At 35.4% G+C, this 10,094-nt stretch overlaps 1 protein-coding gene across 1 annotated transcript in view; it reads left to right on the top strand.

Moving 5' to 3' along the window:
- Nucleotides 1–8,301: 8,301 nt before the first annotated feature.
- The window catches only part of LOC149798897 (receptor for retinol uptake stra6-like), a 96,355-nt gene continuing 94,562 nt past the window's right edge, over nt 8,302–10,094 (top strand). The window contains exon 1 of the mRNA XM_089956994.1: nt 8,302–8,380. The gene's annotated coding sequence lies outside the window, so the exon portion shown is untranslated. The remainder of the gene's footprint in view (nt 8,381–10,094) is intronic.

Below are 10,094 nucleotides of genomic sequence, written 5' to 3'. Positions count from 1 at the left end.
AATCCTTTTTTGTAGGAAGGCTTATTTCGGTATTTGGACGCTGCCAAAGTCGGTCTGTTCGCCCCCTCTGCTGCTGGCTTTGATTGTAGCTTTACAACAATTTGAAGTGTATGTTAAGCTCCTTCTGCGATTATTGTTTTCAGTAATTGCAAACCCCTTATTTTCACAAACAAAATGAAAAACAAAGATCAAAGATTGTTGGGATGGAGTTTGATGCTGCAACTGAATGGAGTGTACTAACATATTCTTCCGAATGTTAACTAACACCCGCTCCTGATGGAATGGCGTAAACTTGGTTCATATTTTGGTTATCATTTGAAGAAGCGCATATCTACAAATCAACTTGCTCCTGCGGTGTTTGTTAGAGTTATTGCCCATTTTGACTGCAGCCTGATATGGTTTATGACAAAATATCGACAAATTACTTCCTTCCAGCAATATGTGTTAGACTTATTAACTTTTATATCGGATAGTAATGTGCATAATATGATTGATTATTGTGAAGGGAATTAGATTCGCTGTTTTAGATGGATCGACTTGAGATTTTGCAGTAATAACGGTCATCATTTTTGAAGCTGCACATTTGACAACTCAGTGTGAACTTCAATTTTTATGTTGGAGTTAATTCCCCTTTTTGGCTTGTAGGTGGATGTAGTGAATGACCTAATATTCTGAATGGAAATAGACTCACGCTTCGCCATGAAAGTTTATACGTGGTATAGTCATCATCTGAAGATGCACATATCGAACAACCGCTGTGGCAATTTTCCAGCATCTGAAGACAGTGTTAGATGGAATCTTGTGAACGAGATTTGAATTGCAGTTTTTTTTTATTGATCGCTTTAAATGTTGGTTTTTATGACAGTAATCATCGAAAGATTCGCATATTGACAAATCTTTGTGCTCCACTAATTCTTTTAAGAGTTAGTGTCCGTTTTGCTTTCCAGCTGGCTGCAGTATACGACAGAATTTTGTGAATGCAAATACTCTCACTGTCTGTAGTAAATTGATTTTATCGGTAATCAATATTGTGGTCATCATCACATGATACGCATGCTGATGAATCATTGCATGCATACAATATTTGGAAGGTTACTGGCAAGCTTTCTCACATACCCATATATATATATATATATATATATATATATATATATATATATATATATATATATATATATATATATATATATATATATATATATGTATGTATGTATGTATTTATGTATGTATATATATATATATATATATATATATATATATATATATATATATATATATATATATATATATATAGGCAATCGATTAAAATACCGAACCTAAACCAAATTTCTCTGCTCACAAAGTTACTTCCAGAAACTTTACAAAAGACTGCTTACATTTGCAACATAAAATTTAAAGAGATTAAGTCTCAAATCCCAACAGATAATGCAGCTGCATTTATGACCGACTTCGTGGAATTCGTGTTAGACGGGTTGACACGACAGAGCCAAGCATAAGATCAAGATCGTTTGGGACTTTGGTTGGAATTTACCACACCTGCGGAATTAACTTCTTTCAAATTTTGGAAAAAATGCAAAATTCTAGCAATCCAGTGATAAGTCTGACATAACCGAGAGAAAAATTAACCTTCATGTAAAACACACTTCATCTCCTTTTGGCATTGAAAAAAACAAAAATCTTTAGTATGTGGATCAACTTACTGCGGTCAAAAGAAATATCTCCAATATTAATAATGATCACAATTAGCCCACATAGTTGTGGTCGCTCGAGCTAATGCATACAAAAACTGATACACCAGAACGGAAGAGATAATGGACGAATACTAGAGAATCGCAAAACCGCCTAAACGGAGAGACCCAGATACTCTTTTGGAAAAACGAACCATTTTGAAAGAGATATGATCCATCGAAGAATGTTTCAACTACTGCCAAAGCTTCCAGATACGTGTTCCAAAAGACGTCTATGCTGAAGACCAAACTGGCGATTATACCACCTCAAGCGTATATATCTTCCTGCCGTCGATATTTAGCCAAAGCATTGCCTTAGATACATCACTTGTCCCAGACTCAAGACAAGAGGATACTACACAGATACGTGGAGAAAGAAAAACTGGTTCTTATTACATGGATGGGTGGAATCTGGAAAATCTACAGACCGTGTATGGATCTCAGGGATGTTTATTTCAAGTCGAAATCATAAGTGAAGATCTGAGAATGGTGGATTATGAAGAGGCAATGGAGTTTTGTTTCTTCACCTGACGAGTTTGGCAATGTCATTATTGCTGCTTACGTTGGATCCATTAGTAGAACTAGTCTTAACATTGACACTGTTAGTTGCATATTTATCGATCGAACTGGATATTATCACCCTCACATCGAAGTTGAACGTTTGGGAGGGTTGACTGACGCTCGATGTCAGGATGCTATTTGTAACATTTACCATTGTTGGGTCTAATGATTATGGTTACCTCTACCGAGATTGCAAAGGATACATTCATACCACATGTAAGATACAAAATACTGAAACTTACTTATCGGTCGAGTCAAGGTGTGAACTTTGGCGTGTTAAAAAAGCCGGTTAAGATCAAGACATGTCAGAAAGGTCGACCATCACAAGACTGTGCGTTTGTCTGATCATCAAATAATTTCTCAACTCTGGAAAACAAAAGTTTATCAGATCGTTTTCGAGAAACGATTGTGACTTCCTGATCACAAAATTGATTAAAAAATAACCGCTGCAACGACTTCAACCTAAAATGCAGGAGCAATGGACGAAATCCCGTGAGTAAAAGTCAGGGAATAGGTTATAAATGTTGCAGGATTTTTCAACAATAAAAAAAGTAATTTTTTAAAAAAAAGTATTGCCTCAAGACGAGACTTCTTCACGGCGTATCGTGTGAGGTCTCATTCTTGTATATTGTTCTCATCAGACTCCATTTGGCAACCGCTTGACCATTCCATCAAAAACGGCATTCATGTAAATGGCTGGCTTAGAAGAGTACGTTCAGAATTAACCATTTGGAGCTACGATAATGCGTTTACCGCGACTTTGTACGCATTCAAGTGAAATGAGAACTAATAATTTTTTCTCGGTTTGCAAAATATTATTTAATATTATTTCTGAAGTGTAAGAAGACTGATTATCGGGAAAAAGTATGACCGGACACAAAATTCGACTTCGGTATAAAGCTATCGATGCCATGATTTTTGCAATCAGTGAGGCACTATATTTCAAGCGAGGAAGTCAATAAAATGATTCAGGACTTTGAAGATTACCAAATGACTTTTAAAGAACTTAAAGAGCAAGGTGTCGTGTGTGTTTTAGAGACTGAATTTCTATACTGTCGTTTACCGGCAGATTTTCTTTGGCAAATTTATCACCAGTTCATGCCAAGACATGACGACTAAAGCTTTGGCTGTGCATGAAAAAGCCATTATGTAAAATTGCTGCTATTAGTGATGAACACTGATTCTCTGTCTCTGTGTGAACAAGATATTCCCTCGTACTTCGTTTACATTTTACCCTTACCTAAAAGTGTGTGTGTGTGTGTGTGTGTGTGTGTGTGTGTGTGTTTGTGTGTGTGTGTGTATACGCCAACGGATTTACAACTGTTGTACGTGACAGAAAAGGCTTTTATTCGACGCTTGGAAATAAAGGGTTGCTAATATGCCAAAGACCTGCCTGACGGGCATCCTCACTCCCTCATATACACCTATACGCACAAGGACGAACCGAAAAATTGCCTTTTTTAAAATATGGACATTGAGTTGTTATGGTCAGCAAGTCACCTTGAACGAGGACACTGGTTTTCAAAGCTCTGTACAAAGGAAGGCATTTTTGACCTAAGTATCAACCTAATTGTGTTTTACGTCGGTATTGGATCTCCACACAATTGTAAATACTGGGTTGTTTGACAGGGACATTTTGAATATGCTTAAGCCGAGATGTCTCAGGCTTTATTTAGAAGCCAGTAAGGAGGACAAACATTTTCAGTCAATAAATCAATCAGCTAATGAAACAACGACGAAACTACAACAGACAAACAATTAACTAATTAAGCAACTTTCATTCATTCATTCATTCATTCATTCATTCATTCATTCATTCATTCAAACCCCTAACCAGCCGTCCTGAATAATTTATCTATTAGGCATGAATTTGTTAATCATCTCCCCCCCCCCCCATAAATCTGTGTAAAATATATAGTATTTTTGTAATTTTGAAAACCACTCCACAGTTTAAGCGGCGTCCCCAGTTCTCAAAGTAACTAACAAAAGGACAGGTCATCAAAGTTGGGAAGCTCTGTCCCTTTAACATTTTGATTGCTGGGTAAAGTGGTTCCAGCAAAACCGAATTTGTCAAATGTTTGATGGAACACAAATCGTGTGGTGTTACAATTCCGACTCACACTCCAAATATATATCAAACAATTCAATGGAGAAAACATATAGAATCTATGTTGGGGTTTGGACCGAGACAAGGAAATCACAGTCAAAGTGTTACATTATTTGTCTCCCGACGAGCCTTGCCGAAGGGGAGACATATAATGTAAACCCGAGAGTGGGATTTGCTTGTCTCGGTCCAAACCCCAACGTAGATTCTTTTTCTCACCCAATAATTTCCTTTAAAGTAGAAAAGACCTTCTCACTTGTGCAATATATTTCACGCGCAAATGTTTACATGCGGTGCATTAATACAAATATGTTAATGAGGGCTGTGGCGTGACCGTGTCATCCGAAGTTCTCAGTTTGTATGCACGAGCCAACAAAATAACAACAATAAACGTTGCATAGTATTGAGGTATTATCACATTTAATATATGGATGTTATATGAACTTAACAATAAATAGTTAATATCTATTACAAAAAAATGATTCATTTTCATCAGTTCCAATTTAGAAAATAATATTGTAAATAATGAAACGAAACTGGGTCCACACCTCTGTTGTAGTGTATAGGCTATTATTAAAACAAACAGTTACATAAAGCTTGAGTGTCCGTGCTTGGGTTATTTACGGATAATTAGTGATCTGTGTCACTATCGTATATAACTCTTCTTTTCTTTTGGAGGAGGTGGAACTCTTTGTTATATACTTGTGTTGTCCTTAATATTGATTTTAAAATTACCTCCGTGTACAAAAGACCATCCAAATACGGACTCTAGCAGATAACCATGTGCTAAACTTTCAAGTTCACGGATTCTTTGAAAATTTATTTTTCTGTCTTGGAAATATGGGAAATGCTGCCATGAAATTTGCTCATGGATTAATGTGTTGACGGATAAATGATTCCTTCTGCAAGTGCATTATTTGTCATTAAATATTATAGGTATATTTTTGATTCACCTAGGGCACAATGGAGATGCTTGACAAAATTAGAATAAAGCATGTTTGACATAATACATTTCTGGCTGTTACTAAGTTTTCTGTAATTGTTAAGAGAGTTGGGAGGCTATGAAGTGTATAGGTCTATAGTCTATGTCTATGGATCAGTGTTTTCTGTCATAGTTCATTTCATACAGCACTGAGACTTTTATCCTATCTGTAGCACAGTAAATTTTCAGGTCAGCGTCAGTAAATGTAGCTAACAGTATATAATTTGTTTCACACGAAGTATTTAAAACTAGTTACGTAGCTTTAGCTACATTTAATGACGCTGACCTTAAAATTTATTGAGCTAGGCCTGCATATAGGATAAAACTGACCATACTGTGTGGAATGAACTAGCATAATGCCAAAAAGGTTCGACATCGTTAGCGTGTATGTCTTTGTCTCTTTCAAATTGAGTTTGTATAGTGTGTTCTCAAAGAGGATTTACCATAAGTTACTATGTTTTTGTTATATATTTGTTGTTGTTGTTGTTTGATTTTAGAACAACTACATTAGGCACAGCAGAAGACAACAAAGGTTTATTTTTTAAAAGTAGTTCTGAGCGAGTGGACACCATGACTGAGACGACTGGTCTGAGATGACTAGACTGAGATACGAAAAGTAAGATTAGCAAAGCAGCTCGATTTCTTTGTCGCATGGGTGATAAAATTAAATAGATTACACTCTACAATTACAAAGTGACAAAATATACATGCGTACTGGCTGTCCATTTATATAGATTTAAAGTCCCAATGCCGGCGCTACGTGCAATGAAGTTTTATGTACCAAATCATTTGAATAATACTGAATCCTGGAAGATACTGGTCCTAAACATCGTTGGGTATAGAACCTCATAATAGATACAACCAGATAATATCGACGTTTCATCACATTATGAGCAAAGTAATGTCTCTCTCGAACTGAGAAGACCTGTCATTTTTCAGATGTGTATGAATTAATCCGATGTTGATAGACGACATCCGTGAGTGAAAAGATTTCATTCGAAAGCTGGAACACAATATTTGAGTACGTCACCGTTGTAAACCGAAAAAGCTAACATCACGCTATGTCGGATTCAGCGCAAGTTCGACGTTCAAGGCATTCCTGCTTCCCAGCTGATCACTAATATTCACTCGAGTCTTATTTTTTTTAATGCTCGCTTTTTCTTCTCATGTCAGCTTTAAAATAAAGCTGGCCGGCCTCTATTCATTCCCACTCCAATCAATTTTCGCGCAAGTCATTAACGGGATTTGTCAATTCTACATATAATTTACAATTTTTCTGAACATTACAGATTGTCATAGGTTTCTTAATGGATTCAAAGATTTGTATGCTTTTATTACCTCACTTTTACAAGATATTCGTTTCTGAAAGCTATGATCCACATAATTCTGGCAGTAGTGCAGATATAATATTCTTTCTTGAACGAAAACAGCAACAAACAAACGAAATAAAACAAAACAAACTAGGATGTTATATCATCATCCACCTTAATCGTAACTGTAGAAAACCGTATCGAAGGGAAAATTACAGAGCCATCTGTATCGATTTTACTCTGCACGGAGACCGAAAATTTCCGAGTTGGAACTGATGAAACAGATTCATTACAAATTTTGAAAATATTAAATAATCGATGTCTGATAGAATCCCTTATAATATTAGCGCTTCATATATATATATATATATATATATATATATATATATATATATATATATATATATATATATATATATATAGTGCAAAACCTGTCAACATATGATAGTGACCAGGATATTTTCGAGCACAGTGACTAGAGAAAACTAAACATACATGGTCCAATCAAAACGTGTAAAACAGAGAATGTAATTTATCTCATCACATGTAAGATCGGTAGCCTTCAGTATGTCGGAGAAACTGAAAAGCTTTTCGAAAAGATCAACATTCATAGATCTGATTGGATGACAAAGAAGCTGTACAGAAGCCCGGACGCAGAACACTTCTCCTCCCCTGGCCACACTTTCAGTGATATAACACTTATTGCAATTGCTCACAACCCCAAATGGAGTTCCCAAACCAGGAAAGAAAAAGGAATCTTACTGGATACACCGCCTTAGAACATTGAAATCAAGCGGTTTAAACCAAGTAGACGAGAAAAAAAAAAAAAAAAAAAACCGCGCACAAATAAAATGTTCTTTTGCAGTCTACACATTTTCTTTTAAATAATTCTCCAGATTTGGTTAATAGCCTATAATGACTACTATAACAATGAAATATCCCGGATATAATTTGCACTTACATAAATTTACATAAAATAACAGATATCGTTATGGCTCATCGATTCCTAGGTCAATAAAAATATTTTCCAGTATCAGCAACAAGTTGAAATAAACTAGTTGAAACATAATAAAGTTAAAATGTTTAATTCCTGTTGAAATTGTCATGTAAAGTTTTGCAAACATAACCGTTTTTCTGTTTTATTTGTTTGTCTTGTCTATGTTTTGCATTTGCCTTTGATAAAGACTCATTAAAGAGTCGAAAGCGCTCATGCTCGTTAGATACTAATTTTGCACTATTCGTTGTCAGTTTCTTGCATTTATCTTAATCATCAATCACTGACACACGTGATCCCTTGCTGGATCCAGCGCACTTGAAAGGATTGGTATTCGCCAGATGATTTATATATATATATATATATATATATATATATATATATATATATATATATATATATATATATATATATATATATTTCCGCTCTAAACTATTCATCGACGTTCAGCCCATTCTTCCACTAACGTCACAAATTGTAAGGTCTGCTACCTCAGAATGAAACTTGTTTTATAGTCGATAATGACCAGACCTAATGGAATCGTATCACCCCACGCACATTGACACTATATCAGCTCAACTCTACAGTCGATAGGTGGTGTCGTGCGAAATGGTGGATTCCAAACGAAGTCATACGTGATTGTGCACTAAGACCAGCAAGCCACACCTTGAACGAGGATTTTTACTTTCAAAGCACTGCAAGGTAGGCATTTTGGCTTTAGTAGTAAAATAGCTGTGTTTTCCTCTGGAAATGGGCCTCTAGGTTGTTTGGTACTTAGTGACTTGGGTATTGTGAATATGTTTAAACAGACTAAGATGTGGCAGACTGGATTGATAAGCTAGTAAGGACGACACACTTCACGTCAATAAAACAACCAACTAATTAAGCAAGGACAAACTACAACAGTCAGTTAACTAATCAATCAACATTCATTCATTCATTCATTCATTCATTCTGCCCCCTAACCAGCAAACCTGAATAATTATATCTCTTTATCTAAAGACGATGATTGAACGCAAAATAAGGACATATACAATGGAACGCAAACGTGTAAGAAATCCCTCAACATCCAGTGTCACTCAAAGAATACATATCAAATTCTCACAATACTGGCCACAAGGGCGAAAAATGTATGCTTGGACGTTGTCCTTGATATGCAATGGATATTTGTCAATAAAAAGTTTTAAAAACTCTTGTAAATTTACAAGTATGTTGTTGCAGGATTTAACGCCATTTTTCAGCACACGGTAGGCTATACATGACGGCCAGTATTAATGGTGGAGGAGGAAGAACCCGAGAAAATCCCAGAAGGAGCCATCGACCCACGAGAAGCTACTGGCAAGCTTTCTCACATACCCACATTGGCCGAATATATATATATATATATATATATATATATATATATATATATATATATATATATATATATATATATATATATATATATACATATATATTTGTTATTTATAATTTAATATTGTTTGCCTTGCTTGTTTATATTTCTGTTTAAAATGACAGTCTTTCCCGATTTGTTCCAGTAGTATATGCAATATTATCAAGGTGTTGATCATGTTACATGTAATGGACATGATATAGGTACTAGAAAACCTGGTCCTATTTTCAACAAAACATCTCAAATGTTATTCTTCCAGCCTAGATTTTGAATATATTTCTCATCATTTTGTTGATAGCGATGATATTGGTCATATCAAGATCTATCAACATATTGTCTTAATGACTTTCAATAATGTAATGGCTAAAATTTCCATATTGGATATTTAGACTGAACAAATAAATTTTGATAAAATTGCATTTTCATTTTGATTCTTCAAAGGTAAGAAAATCTGGCTATTTCTATGTTTGGATATATACTTCCTCCAATTTTTAGAGGACAGGGGTGGGGTGGCTTTTTTTTCAAAATATTAACGTATTATTGTGTTAATATAATCGCTTAATTGTATGTGTATGTGTTCATACTTTTTGATCTTATGAGAGCTTCAGTTATTATGGGCCGAAACTCCCAGAACAGTACTTAAGAAATATTAACCCACGAAATATTAAACACGGAGAGAGAGAGAGAGAGAGAGAGAGAGAGAGAAGCGTAAAAAAATGTGCTGCATTGTTAGTGTAGTATTCTTTCAGGGTTTGGAAAGTGCTATTATTTAACCCGGCTTTTTAAGACGAGAAGGCTAAATCAATAATGACCGCACCCGTATTCTTTCCGCTTCGTTGCCTGTGAATACAAAACTCAAAGCAGGTGAGAATCTTGGCTTAGATATTAGCCTATTTCCACAATGTAGGTGTTACAATTTGTTGGTGTTCTAGGGTTTAACGCCATTTTTCAGCACAAGATAGGCTATACATGGCGGCCAGTATAACTTGTGGAGGAAGAAACCTGGAAAACCCAGGGAAGAAC

The sequence above is a fragment of the Sinohyriopsis cumingii genome, chromosome 5, assembly GCF_028554795.1.
Source record: "Sinohyriopsis cumingii isolate HCF-2022 chromosome 5, ASM2855479v2, whole genome shotgun sequence".
Taxonomy (NCBI): domain Eukaryota; kingdom Metazoa; phylum Mollusca; class Bivalvia; order Unionida; family Unionidae; genus Sinohyriopsis; species Sinohyriopsis cumingii.
This window is presented reverse-complemented; position numbering and strand designations above follow the sequence as displayed.